Genomic DNA, 14,550 nt, shown 5'->3' on the forward strand with positions numbered 1-14,550 from the left:
CTTTTTTATGAAAGCGTTAATTGTCTGTCAATATAAGCAGGATAGATGAGTACATATAAATATAATACAAAAATGCCAAAGGTCTAGTGAATACTTGTAAAACTAAGAGACATGAATTGTATTATTCTTCTGAAGAGGATCATAAGGTAGGAAACCAGGAATAGATGTCCAAAGGACATCTAATCCATGTATTACTCTGCAGAAGAATGCTACTCAAATAAAGATATTAATTTTATGAAGAAATGTGTCTCAAGACAATTACTAGATCTCTTTTTTCAGGTGTTCTTTATTTAATGAGCATTCCAAATCAATATACTTGATGAATGGAGAAAATTCACTAGATTGTCATTAATTCCTACCCAACATGTTGGGGAGTCTCCCTTTGATTCCTTGTGTCAATGTAATAGTAGATACACAAAAGTTAATGCAATAAGGTTTTGGTGCATGCCCAGATCCCTTAAGATAGAAGCAGTAATATAGAAGATCTCAGGGAACAGGTGCTAAGAGAAGACATCCTGTGTTTGTCACCATCCTAGGTGAGAGCAAACTGTTTCTTCTGGTTACACAACCAGAACTGACTGAATCTTAAAATCTATATGATGGAGATAGAGTTGCTTTCTATTTCAAGTGGTATCCAGAGGTGAATCATAATATGATCCTTCTCCCTGTAAAAATCCATGTCTCTGAAAAACACTTGAGCTTCTTTTGTTTACCCCTTTCAGTACTAGATATAAGAATTGACTTGGTACCTTGAATCATTGGAGATCTGAAGCCAACTTTATGGGCCAGAAATGGGCTTTTCAGTCCAGCAGAGAAACCTGAAGAACTAGAATGTCAATATTAAAATCCAAGGAGACTTTTGACTTATAAGTTGGTGGAACTGATGCTAAATAGAAATTGAGCTAAGTAAATAGTGAACCTGAGTACCTTCCCCTTCTCAGAGACCAGGGATATATAAGAGAAATATGCAACCAGATATTAAAGGAATGTTGTCATATATATGGTTGTTATAATTAAATATTCCTTTGCAAAAGCTAATCTTATTGTTGTTATGTAATGGAAATGAAATACATGACCATTAACTCCCAGCTGCTCACCTTAGCAGAGGTCAACTGGCTCTTACCTTCACCAGGTCTTCAGACTCCTTGGCTCTGATTATCTCAATCCTCTCTTTAGGTTCCCCACAGAACACCCGAGTCATCCAAGTATGCGGCAGTAGGTCTTTATTCTATCACTTTACATAACGTTCCCTGACATTCCCTCTAGCGTTCCCTCTGGAATTTTTCCCTTCTGGAATCCCCCCCTCCTCCATCTTCTCCAACCTCCTTTTTATAGTCCCCAGCTGAGAATGTAAGAGCCAGGTGCATGATCATGGAGGGCGAGGAGACTTTCCCTCATTACTGAGGTTTACTCAATACCATCACTGCCTTGCTTGTCAGGTTCAGGCAGAAGAAGCCTCTGAGTGCCTCTTATACTCTACACTTGAAATCTGCCCTTTTCTCTAACATGACCTCTTAAAATTGAGGGAACATAATCAGTGAAGTCTTGAATTAATATTAAGGAATAAACCTTTCATCCATAAACCTCTGGAAGTACTAGAGAAGAATCCTGAAGGAGGGGTGAGTGGTTACATATTTGGTCTTTAACCTGTGGAGACAGAAGTAAACACTATTACATCAATATATCCAGAATTTTTTTATGAAATTAGTGGAGTTGGTATCTCTTTTGTTATGGACATTAGCAAACGATGAAAAGCAAACAGAGCAATGATTCATTATACAGACATGATTTTTCATTCAGCTGAGTGTAAGCAATATATGAAAAGAAAATAGTAACCATGATTCAGGTGAAATTACCGCCAAGGATATGAAAATTCTTGCCAGTAGTTACTAATGAGAGAGATTTTCTGAAACTAGCCTATAGTTCTTAAGAGCCAAAGTGATTTAAATGCATCATTGGTGTACAATATTCCATAACAAGTTGCAGAAAGATTAAAGAGCAGCATATTTCTTGCTCCTATCATGTTACTAGATTTTACTTCACCTTATTTATGAAATTGTTTTTGACTGAAGTTTTCCCTGTGGGAACTGACATGAAATTGCTCATCCAGTGTGTTTGTTACCCAAAAGAGTAGAGAGATTATGAAGTCTTCAATCATCTGTATATGTCCTTGAGATTGCAAGAATGCATTGAGATCAATTAAAAACACCTATCTCTGAAGATAATATTATCTATGTCCTATGAAAAGATGTGATTTGAGATCTTTGAGGTATTTTTTTAGCTAAAATACAATTTTAGAAAAAAAAAGGACATAGCTATTTTCTTGGTTCTACTAAGAAGCAAATTGATGTTTTTACCATTCTTATTCCAAAAAGAGAAAATATTACATTTTAAAGTTTGAATTTACTTAATAATAAAAGAGAAGAGTAATAGAAAACAAAACAAGATACACATTCATATGGATAATTATTTTTATCTCTAATTTAAATAGGTTTTCTATCACATTTTTAGATATCACCAAAGGAGATTCCTCAGTTTCACTTACCATATTCTTTCAGGTTCTTGTAATCCCAGTAATATTGAAGTTCGTCACTAGATTATACCCAAATTCCTTCTCCTTCATTCATTTTTAATGCCAAACCCAAAATCTAAATGTATTTTTGAATGTTCTTAGGGGAAATAGCAAATAACTGCTCCAGAGAAGGCATTAACATGAATTATCTTAATGCAACAGAAATGTTTGACTAAATCCTCATCTGAAAAATTGAAGGAGTTTTCTTTAAACTCCAGAGAAGGAACTTCAAAGTTCAAAATTCATCTAGTTCAATTTCTTCCTGGAAAATTATAAATTCAATATCCAAATCAGTAAATCTATAGTCCACAATCAACAAGCACTGTGTTAACACCATTTAAAAAAGAAAGTCCCTTCCTTTAAGGAGCTTCTAATCTAATGGAGGGAGATAAAATAATTAGATAAAATCTAAAAGGTAGCTAAAAGATTGGATAGGAGTAATGTTAGAAGATAGGAGTAACCACCTAACATTGGTGCATAATGTTTACAGATGGAATTCAAGCAGAAGAATTAATGATAATGAAATAAAATGATATCAAAGAAAAAAATTTGCTTGAAAACTTCTTCTGAAAGGCTTACTGTAGTCTCTATTGCATTCTATTCTCAGGCAGTCAATTCTGTCTTCAGGAAGCTCCCTATTTTAGAAAGGTTTATATTCTATTGATCCAGAAATATGGTGCCCTGAAACTGCCACATGCCTTTTGTTTTTGTTCTTATTATCTGAAGCCAACAAATAACATCTAATTCTCCCCCCCCCCCATTCAGGCCTTTCAAATATTTGAAACTCTAGCCCTACAATATTCTTTTAGAACCACATATTTACAGCTACAAAGAACCTCAGCTGCTATATAGTCCAACTCTGTCCGTTTACAGATGAAAAAATGAAGGAATGTTAAGTGAGTTGACCAAAATCAGAGAGATAGTATGACAGATAGAATTTGAACTCAAGTCTTCAAATTCCCATGATCTTCCCACTGTATCACAAATATTGCCATTTTGTTCAGTATTTCTGTCTTCACACTCACATACAAGCCCCAGTGTATCATGCTGATCCTAGATGGAAATAAGACATAAAGAGTAACCCTAACCCACTGTCCCCACTTTGTGGTAAAACCTGGACTATCTGATCCCTGGTATCATCCATTATTTCTAGGGATTCCTTGACAGTAACAACTGTTACTTTTAATAGAAATAGTTCCTCCCTCCTAAATTATATGAACTGATTTAACTATTCTAACTATTTCCATGGATCAATCTTATGTCACTAAGGAAACTTCAAAATTCACTTCTGTCATGAAGCCAACCTAAACTTATACTCATTTTCCATGGTGGAAAAAGGGATAGATCTTTAGTGAGGATCTGTTTTTCATCCAGTCCTTCTCACAACCCTCTCAATATATAGAGTACTTTCTTAATGAATTCTTCACTGTTACCAGATTACAACAATAAAAGTAGTGTTTGAGTTTGAAATATATGATTTCTTGATATTCAGAGAATTATCAAAAAGTATTTTAAGTTCAAGGGTCATATAGTTTTTTTTATTATTTTTTAATTATTAATTTTTATAATTATAACATTTTTGACAGTACATATGCATAGGTAATTTTTTTATAACATTATCCCTTATACTCCCTTCTGTTCTGAATTTTTCTCCTCCTTCCCTCCACCCCCTCCCCTGGATGGCAGGCATTCCCATACATATTAAATATCTTATAGTATATCCTAGGTACAATATATATGTGCAGAACCAAATTTTGTTGTTGTTGTTGTTGTTGCAAAGGAAGAATTGTATTCGGAAGATAAAAATAACATGGGAAGAAAAAAAATAGCTCACAGTTCACGCTCATTCCCAGTGTTCCTTTTCTGGATGTAGCTGATTCTGTCCATCATTGATCAATTGGAATTGGATTAGCTCTTCTCTATGTTGAAGATATCCACTTCCATCAGAATACATCCTCATACAGTATCATTGTTGAAGTGTATAATGATCCCCTAGTTCTGCTCGTTTCACTCAGCATCAGTTGGTTTAAGTCTCTCCAGGCCTCTCTGTATTCCTCCTGCTGGTCATTTCTTACAGAACAATAATATCCCATAACATTCATATACCATAATTTAGCCAACCATTCTCCAACTGATGGACATCCATTCATTTTCCAGTTTCTAGCCACTACAAAAAGGGCTGCCACAAACATTTTGGCACATACAGATCCCTTTCCCTTCTTTAGTATTTTCTTGGGATATAAGCCCAGTAGTAGCACTGCTGGATCAAAGGGTATGCACATTTTGATAACTTTTTGGGCATAATTCCAGATTGCTCTCCAAAATGGTTGGATTCTTTCACAACTCCACCAACAATGCATCAGTGTCCCAGTTTTTCCACAGCCCCTCCAACATTCATCATTATTTGTTCCTGTCATCTTAGCCAATCTGACAGGTGTATAGTGGTATCTCAGAGTTGTCTTAATTTGCATTTCTCTGATCAATAGTGATTTGGAACACTCTTTCATATGAGTGGAAATAGTTTCAATTTCATCATCTGAAAATTGTCTGTTCATATCCTTTGACCATTTTTCAATTGGAGAATGGCTTGATTTCTTATAAATTAAAGTCGATTTTCTGTATATTTTGGAGATGAGGCCTTTATCAGAACCTTTAATTGTAAAAATGTTTTCCCAATTTGTTACTTCCCTTCTAATCTTGTTTGCAATAGTTTTGTTTGTGTAAAAACTTTTTAATTTTCTATTTTGTGATCAATAATGATCTCTAGTTGTCTTTTGGACACAAATTCCTTCCTCCTCCACAAGACTGAGAGGTAAACTATCCTCTGTTCCTCTAATTTATTTATGATCTTGTTCTTTATGCCTAAATCTTGGACCCATTTTGATCTTATCTTAGTATATGGTGTTAAATGTGGGTCCATGCCTAGTTTCTGCCATACTAATTTCCAGTTTTCCCAGCAGTTTTTGTCAAATAATGAATTTTTATCCCCAAAGTTGGGATCTTTGGGTTTGCCAAACACTAGATTGCTATTTTTATTCACTATCTTTCCCTGTGAACCTAACTTATTCCACTGCTCAACTAGTCTATTTCTTAGCCAATACTAAATGGTTTTGGTGATTGTTGCTCTATAATATAGTTCTAGATCAGGTACAGCTAGACCACCTTCATTTATTTTTTTTCATTACTTCCCTTGAAATTCTCGACCTTTTGTTGTTCCATATGAATTTTGTTGTTATTTTTTCTAGGTCATTAAAATAGTTTCTTGGGAGTCTGATTGGTATAGCACTAAATAAATAGATTTGTTTAGGGAGTATTGTCATCTTAATTATATTTGCTCGGCCTATCCAAGAGTACTCAATGTCTTTCCAATTATTTAAATCTGACTTTATTTTTGTGGCAAGTGTTTTGTAATTTTGCTCATATAATTCCTGACTTTCCTTTGGTAGATATATTCCCAAATATTTTATACTATCAACAAAAAGGGCTGCTACAAACATTTTGGCACATACAGGTCCCTTTCCCTTCTTTAATATTTCCTTGGGATATAAGCCCAGTAGTAGCACTGCTGGGTCAAAGGGTATGCACATTTTGATAACTTTTGGGGCATAATTCCAGATTGCTCTCCAGAATGGTTGGATTCTTTCACAACTCCACTAACAATGCATCAGTCTCCCAGTTTTCCCACAACCCTTCCAACATTTGGAATGTCAACTTTTACTGGAAATGTAGAAAGATCACCAAATCCCTTTCTGTCTTTTTTGTACCTAGATTTACAGGATATTAAGGATGAGAAAGGTTTGGTATTTAGTGATTGTTGCAGGTGAACAATGATGTTGCCCTTTTAAGTTTAGAGCAAGAAGAGATTTTATTTCCTAGTTTTATTAGTTATTTTTGTCACTATAAAAGAGAAATGTCTTGCTATAGCTGCTTCATGTTCCAATTGAATGTCAAATATGAGTGCTGAAATGGAGAGCAATAGCAATCAGCTTTTTACAGAATGATGTCACTCCTTATCCATTCTATGATCTCCAGCATCTCTACAATTACTTGTAAAACACCAATCAGGCCAGCAACCTTCAGGCTCCTACACAGAGAAAATGAAAAAAAAAAACAAAACAAAAAAAGAGCAGTAAACTGGGAAGGAATCTTGAGCCCTACCCTAGTTCAGAGTTCATTTTCCTATCCAGGTTATGTTATAGTGATTAGCCAGAATTGAATCAGGTTTTTACAAGGATATCAAGAGAAAGTGTCCTATCGATCGTTTGAATTGGAATATAATTAAGCATATTTCAACTATAAAAATAAATATCTCCAAAGCATCATGTTGATCTGACACTATTATTCTATAAATAATAAATTTAAAAAATATTTCTTTTTGATAGAGGTAGGAAAGGCTAGACTTCCTAATCTATCATTCAGTCAGTAAACAAATACTGTCCTTACTATGTGCCAGGAACTAATATACCCAGGAGATATGATTCCTAGTAGTTTTATTTAGGGGAAGTCATGAAGGGTGTACTGTCTCCTTTGGCTGGGAAGGGTATTAGACTGTCTTCCATAGTGGGAGCTTGCCAACATTTCTTGAAGATGGAACTATAACATCAAATTGCTAGCATTTATGTAATGCTTTAAGGTTTTTTAAAACATTATATATGTATATATATATATATATATATATATATATATATATGTATAATTCCATTTGTTCCTCATTATACCCCTGTGAAATAGATGCTCCTATTGCCACTATTTTACAGATAAAAACCCCGGGGTTGATAAAAAGTGAAATGATTTGCCCAGGATCACACAACTAGAAAACACCTAATGTAGGATTTGAATTCAGAGCTTCTTAATTCCAAGTTCATTGCTCTATTCATTGTGCCATTCACTACTTCAATACAGATAGAGGGAGGACGATTAAAATATACAAACTAAAATTTAAAAAATTCTTTTCAGTGTATTAAAAAACAACATCTTTTTGGCCAGCAACAGGTCTGCTGATAAGGAAGTTATGAGTGAAATTTGAACTCAGATGAGATCATAAATAAATTGAATATGATATTTTGCTTAACTCTCAGATAACACAGACACATGTGGTCACAGACTTAAATGCACTTCCTCATTAAGCTAGATGAGTTACATTCGTTTTTGTTTGTTTGTTTGTTTTTTCAAATAGACACAGAATTTATTAATCAAAATATCTCTTCCACTTTCTGTCATGGTACTTGACAGTCTTTGGAGTTTCTTCTTTGGGATTTGAAAACTTTTTGATATATTAATCAGAGACATAAGGTGGTATCATGGCATAATCAACAGAACACTATCCTTAGAGTCAGAATGCCCTGGGTTTAAATACTGTAGCTGGGGTTAGCTAACATTTTTACTCATAGGAAAATCATCCAGCCACTATTAATGTCAAGCTGGTCTCTCTCTAACCATACATTTGTACATAGGATAAAGGACTTCCCACACTGATCACAGGTCTTTATGAAACAGTGTATTGTATCAAAAACAAAAGAACTCTTGTTGTTAATGCTTCATATAATGATGTTTTATAGTTTTTGACAAATCAAATTACTTCTTTCAGGCTCATCAGTAAAGTGGAGATTATGATTCTTGAAATAACTATCTCACTGATAAACAGGAAGTGCTTCATAAAACTATGAATTCTGAAGTAGTATGGAAATGTAGATAGGAGAAAGGGGAGAAAGACAGAGAGAGAGAGACAGAGACAGACAGAGACAGGGAGAGAGGGGGGGAGGGAAGAAAGTAAGGATAAAAACAGGGAGGAAAGAGGGAGAGAGAGGGAGAGAGGGAGGGAGCAAGGGAGGGATGAAGGAAAGGAGGGAGAGGATAGTATGAATAACTATGTGGTAAGCACTATGGTAAGCCCTGGCACTGAAAAGAAGAGAAGGAGGATGACGAGGAAGAGAAAACACAACAAGAACAAGAAAGAGGAGGAGGAGGAGAAATAGAAAAAAGATGAGGAGGAGAAATAGGAAGAAGAGGAGGAAGAAAATGAGGAGCAGAAGAAGAGGAGAAGCAGGAGGAAGAGAAAGAACAAGAGGAGGAGGAGGAGGAAGAGTAAGAGAAGGCGAAAAAAGAAATAGTAGTAGAATAACAAGAGTAAGAAGAAGATGAGGAAGAAGAAAAAAAAGAGAGATGAATTAACATTTATATAGAATTTAAGATTTATTTAGCACTATATATATGCTAATACTTATGTGTGCATATATTTATATATTATTTCATTCAGTATTCAGTGCAACCATGAGAGATAGATGCTAGAGAAAAGAGAACATCACATGACACTATTCAATACAAAATAGACTTAAGCATCAGAAACTGAAAAGCTTAATTCTAAGATGCTCATGTCACTGCTGGACCATCTGCAGAGAAACCTGAGAAATCAGATTTGTTTTGCTGGGATTTTCTCTTGCCATAATATGACTAGAACCACAACCAAAAATTTCTTTATTTCTTCTCATTTCCATTGATCACTTTTTCCATTTTGGCAATTATTGAAGTAGCCTTCTAATTCCCATGCTTGATCAAAACTTCAGGAAGCAAGCATTTTTAAAACACCAAATTTATCTTTTTAGAATAAATAAATGCATTTATCCAACAATAGTGCTGACCACAAAAACACGGAAAAACAAAATATATTGGCATCTCCAGGTACATCATATTCCATGTGTACCTACAACTGAGCAACCACCCTGCACTCAGCACTATGAAAAGGATTTTGGAGTATAAGTAATTGGCCCAGAAACACACAGCAATTATGAGGCAAGGTTCAGATTTAGATCTTTCTGACTCCAGTTCTTGGTGACAATATAAGCAAAATATTCCATTAAGGTTTATTATTGGTGTTGTTGTTGCAACATATTAAGACTATACCTTTCATTTCTGGTGTTTTGGATTCTTTTCTACTTGTCTTCTTGTTTTATTGAACATATGGTCAGTGAAGGCAAAATAAGCACTTTATATTTTCAGTACCATGCAGTGAGGTGACAAGAGATCAAATGTAGCTATTTGATCAATTCAATTCACTGGGAGATGATGGTAACTAAATCTTAAGGGACTACGCACCAAAAGCTTGAAAGATTCAAACTTTATAGAGTTTGTGTGTGTGTGTGTGTGTGTGTGTGTGTGTGTGTGTGTGTGTGTGTGTATGTGTGTGTGTATCAGAAAGAGATAGAGAGACTGAGACAGAAAGTGACAGACAGACAAAGACTAACCAAGAGAGAGAGCAACAGAGACAAAGACAGAGGGAGAAAGTATATGTATGTTTCCAAATAATTCCTTTTCTATGACATATTAAGGTATCTGGCAACCTGCTATGATTTGAAGTGCTACTAAGACATGTCTGATGTTGTTCTTTCTCTTCAACAGTTTGCTGGAGATGTCATATTTTTCAGTATTTCTAAATCTTAGGTCTGCTTCTCTTTTGGGTCACCAAAATGCTACTGCAATGCTTAGGTACTTTTATAGTTGGAATCTTCTCTAAAAAAATGTCTCATAAGTTATTATCAATATGTCTTTTACCCTTATGTATTTAATTCAAAGCAAAGACATTTACTGAAAGAACGTAAACATAATATAACATAAAAAATAACAGAAGAAACCTTTCCTACTTCAAATTGATCTGGAGTTCATGCTCCCAAAAATATAGACATAGTTTATGAGGGGAAAAAAAAGATCAGTCATAGGAATTTAAAAAGGGGAGCTAATGATGATTTCTGGTAAAGGCATCATCATGTCCTCTTTTGAGCCCGCTCCCCAGCAATCATCTTGTTTTTACTCCAGTAAACTCTTAGATAACCATGTTCAAGGCTACCTCCTACTTTTCCCACCATCCCCTAGGGATTCCATAGCTAGCAACTTTTTCTTCTGTGAGAGGGAGCTACTATTGTCAGTCATTTCTTTCAGGTCTTTACTACCCACTGAAGGGAGGCAATGCCTCTCTAGTAATTCTTAGAAAGTCTCTCTCCATTGCATAGTTGTTTTGGCAGATGAACTTTCAGAAACCACCTGCCTTTTTAGCCTTCCACTATACTTTCATTTTAGTCTTTATCTCAAGCTCATCTATTTTACCTACCATATATTGGTGATGCTGTGGTTACTAAGCCTTTTACTTAAAAAGGAAAACTTTAGATCTTTCAGGCAGCTCTTTCAGCCAATGCCCATCAAGCTTGTTCTTCTAGCCAATAACTTTGAAGACCTTCTTTTAAGCCCACCTCCTCATAAAACATTGCAAATGTCCAGGATAATGTTGTACCTATTCTTTCTCTTCCTTTCTTTTAACTCACATTTGAAGTAGCAAGTAATTTTTGTTCATCCTTGCTTTTCATTACACAATGTTCCCAACCCTTACCTAGCAAACATTATTAACTTCCCATCTAGTACAACTATTTTCAAAGTTCTATTTCTCAAATTAAAAACGTGTATGCTAAACTGTTGTGAGAAAACCATGTTCATTATCTCCCTTTACCCCTCAGGATCCTCTGTACTATGAAAATTAAAAGGAGTTGACTTGTGGGAAAAGACAGAATAAATCAGTGACCTATTGTCACATTATCCTTGTCACCAAGCAACATATTACAACATATTTATATTCTACAATTTGTTGTTTTTAAGTCATTCAATCATGTCCAGCTTTCCATGACCTGTTATTCACAGAATATCAATATTGTCCATAGAGATTTATTGGCAAAGGTACTAGAGTGATTTGCATTTCCTTCTCCAGTGGATTAAAGCTAACAGAAGTTATGTGCCATTCCTAGGTTAACAGGGATATTAAAATGTCTCCAGACCCAGCATTCTATCCATTGAACCATCTAGCTATTTCCATCCTCTACATTAATACTGATACACTCATAGGGGGGACATTTCAATTTCTATACTTCAGAATACTGTAAATTTGCATAAATAAATCAAGGCCTCTCTTAAATGTGTATGAATGAATTATATCACAAATAAGGACAAGCCAAAGACATCTACCATGTCCAAAAAATTCATGACATTTTCCCTTCTATTCATTCATATCTCATATATTTATTATTGTCTACTATGTATAAATTATTATACTGGGTATAGAAAATACAAAAATTAAATAGAACAGAGTTCCTGCCATTATAAAATTTAACATTTACTGGAAAATATAACAAGTAAAATATTTTTTAATAAATAAGTGCATTGTAAAAAAAAGCTTATTGTAGTTCAATAGTAAAAGTTATTACAATCTAAAGAAATTCACAAATATGTCACTTAAATTGTACTTCAAAAGATGAATAGCCTTTTCAAAAGTCAGGTTAGGACTAGAGAAAATAACATAATCAAAGGAAAAAAACTGGGAATATGCTTATAGGAAAGGAGTATTCCAGCTTGGCTTAATGAATGCATGAAGTAAGTGGATAACAAAACACATTCTTGATGTTATTGAATGTCAAGTAAAGAGGTTTTTAACTTTATTAAGCAGGGTTTGAGCAAAGGGACAATATGTTTATATTTGTGTAAATAGAAATTTATTCTGATAACAACATGGAGACAGATTGGAAGAAGGAAAGGATAACATCAGTAAAACAAATGAGACTATTGTCGTATTTGAGATGGGTAAAGGAACTATTTTTATAAGTAGTAGCCACAGTTAAAGAAGTGATAGATACAAGAGCTATTACAGAGTTAGAACAGATAGCTAGGTGTATCACTGGGCTTAGCATCAGAAATACCTGAACTCAAATCTGACTTTAGACACTTACTAGCTGTGTGATTCTGGGCAAGTCATTTTACCTCTATTTACCTTAATCCTCTGGAGAAGAAAATGACAAATCAGTTTAGTATTCTAACCAAGAAAACACCATGGATAATATGGTGCAGGGGGCCACAAATAATTGAACACAACTGAGCAATAACAGCAAAAGAGCAGAAAGGATTCAATTCTTAGTCAGAAAGGAGAGGTAAAGAAGAGGAAGATTATGTTTCAAGGGCAAAAAAAGAAAAAGAAAGAAAAAGAAAAACTGCTGTTGCTACTCTCAAGAATAGTGAAGTCTGAAAGAAAATCAATCTTTTGGAGGGAGAACTATTACAGGATCAGTTTTTCACATGTTAATTTTAATGTACCAGGTAGATGTGTGCTAGTCAACTGAAGATTTGATTATAAAATGAAGGATAGAATTCTAATAATTGAAGTTGTGGTAGGCAGTATGAAAAGGGAGGGGAATGCTAGATAAAGACAGAATCTCAGGGAACATCACCATTTACCATCTGAGAGAACATAAAAGAAGCAGCACAGGAGAAAAAAATGAAAATTAGAAAGACATGAAGTAAACTAGCAGACAAAGGAAGAGAGAATATATGGAAGAAGGAAGTGTCAAATGTAACAGGAATTTGAAAAAAGGAAAGAACTGAAAGAAGGCCATTAGATGTGATGAAAAAGAAGTCATTTGCAACTTTTGATAGAGTAATTTCAGCAGATGGTAAGTTCAGAAAGTAAATTATAATGGACAATGTGTTTGTGGTATGAATGAGTAGTAAAGAAATGAGCACATTAGCTGCTTTTTCAAAATGTTGTCACTGAAGGGGAGCAGTGAAATGAGATGAGATTGAAAGAACATAATTTTTTTGTTTGTTTTTTAGAATAGTAAATATTGGACTCTAAATACAAATGGAAATGAGGCATTTAAATTTTATCAAATTCTGGTTATAAATGTGTACATATCTTGTGGCACTTACTTATATGTGTACATTAGCTACTGAAAAGAATAAATTCATGTCTATATTTGCATAACAGGATATTTGAGGGAGCTGTTGTTCTGCTGTACTAGGATATCCAATAGATTGAGTAGTTTACACTGGAATATTCAAAAGAACTGGGTATATATTTTAAACTCCCTCCCTCCAAAATGAAGATTCCAATACCTTCATATATTCTTATTCTTACACAAAGGTGTTTAATCAGTGGTATGTAATTTACCTACATTAAATTGAATTGAATAAAAATTGTAATAATACAAGAAGAATTGATAGACTACTTTATTATTTGCCTTTTTAAACTAAAAACAAATGAAAAACCCAGTTGGATTTTCATTGAAATCAATGCTGAAAGTTCACCAAAATATAATGGGCTGTTCATAATCTTGTATCTATGGGTTATTTCTTTGAGGCAAAGAATTCTTTTCTTTTCCAGTGGTTTCTTTGGGAACTTTTAGATGGTATTATTTTTACTTTAGAACGGATCTTGTCAATAAAGTATCTGGCTACAAAAGTCTAACAAATAGCTTCATCAATAGAGCAATAAGCCTCTATCTTTTTACACAGTGAACACTGAAACAGTCAATGCCAAAATACAGAACATAGGCTGATATGGACCAGAACTCTGAAACAAGGATTCTTACAAGTTATTGAGTCAGTGGAATTGACTTAATAGTTCTCTAGTTCAGTACTTAGTACTAAGTACTTAATATAGTTGCACAAGATTCACACCTATGATAATGGAATATATAACAACCAGCAAAGGCTGAGACAGATTCATTCCATCTTCTACCTTTGTAGTGGCTGGAGGCTAAAGCATAAACGTTTGGACTCAGAGAGATTCATTCACTTCATCTCACATCACCTTGGTGGCAGGCTCTCCTTTGCTTCTCCACTGAAACCAAGACTCCAGAAAGTTTCTAAGAAAACTAGTTGAGCTCCAAGTGAAGGAGATAAAGACTTTGAAAGAGACAATAAAAGATTTGGACTTTAACCTCCGGCTACTCTTGTGGTGATTACTGAACTGAAACAAAGGCTGCTCCAGAGACCCCCAGAAAACCAAACCAAAGAACATTACATAAAATGCTATATATTCTTCGCATTCAAAGTCAAGAATGACAGCAACTTTAGAAACAATCAAGGTTATCATTAGATAGATGTGTTCTTCATAGTTTTGTATGCTATGAGTTCTGTTGAAAATCTTAAACCACAGACTCTGAAAAGCT

Source organism: Sminthopsis crassicaudata, chromosome 2, assembly GCF_048593235.1.
Source record: "Sminthopsis crassicaudata isolate SCR6 chromosome 2, ASM4859323v1, whole genome shotgun sequence".
In the NCBI taxonomy this organism is placed as follows: Eukaryota; Metazoa; Chordata; class Mammalia; order Dasyuromorphia; family Dasyuridae; genus Sminthopsis; species Sminthopsis crassicaudata.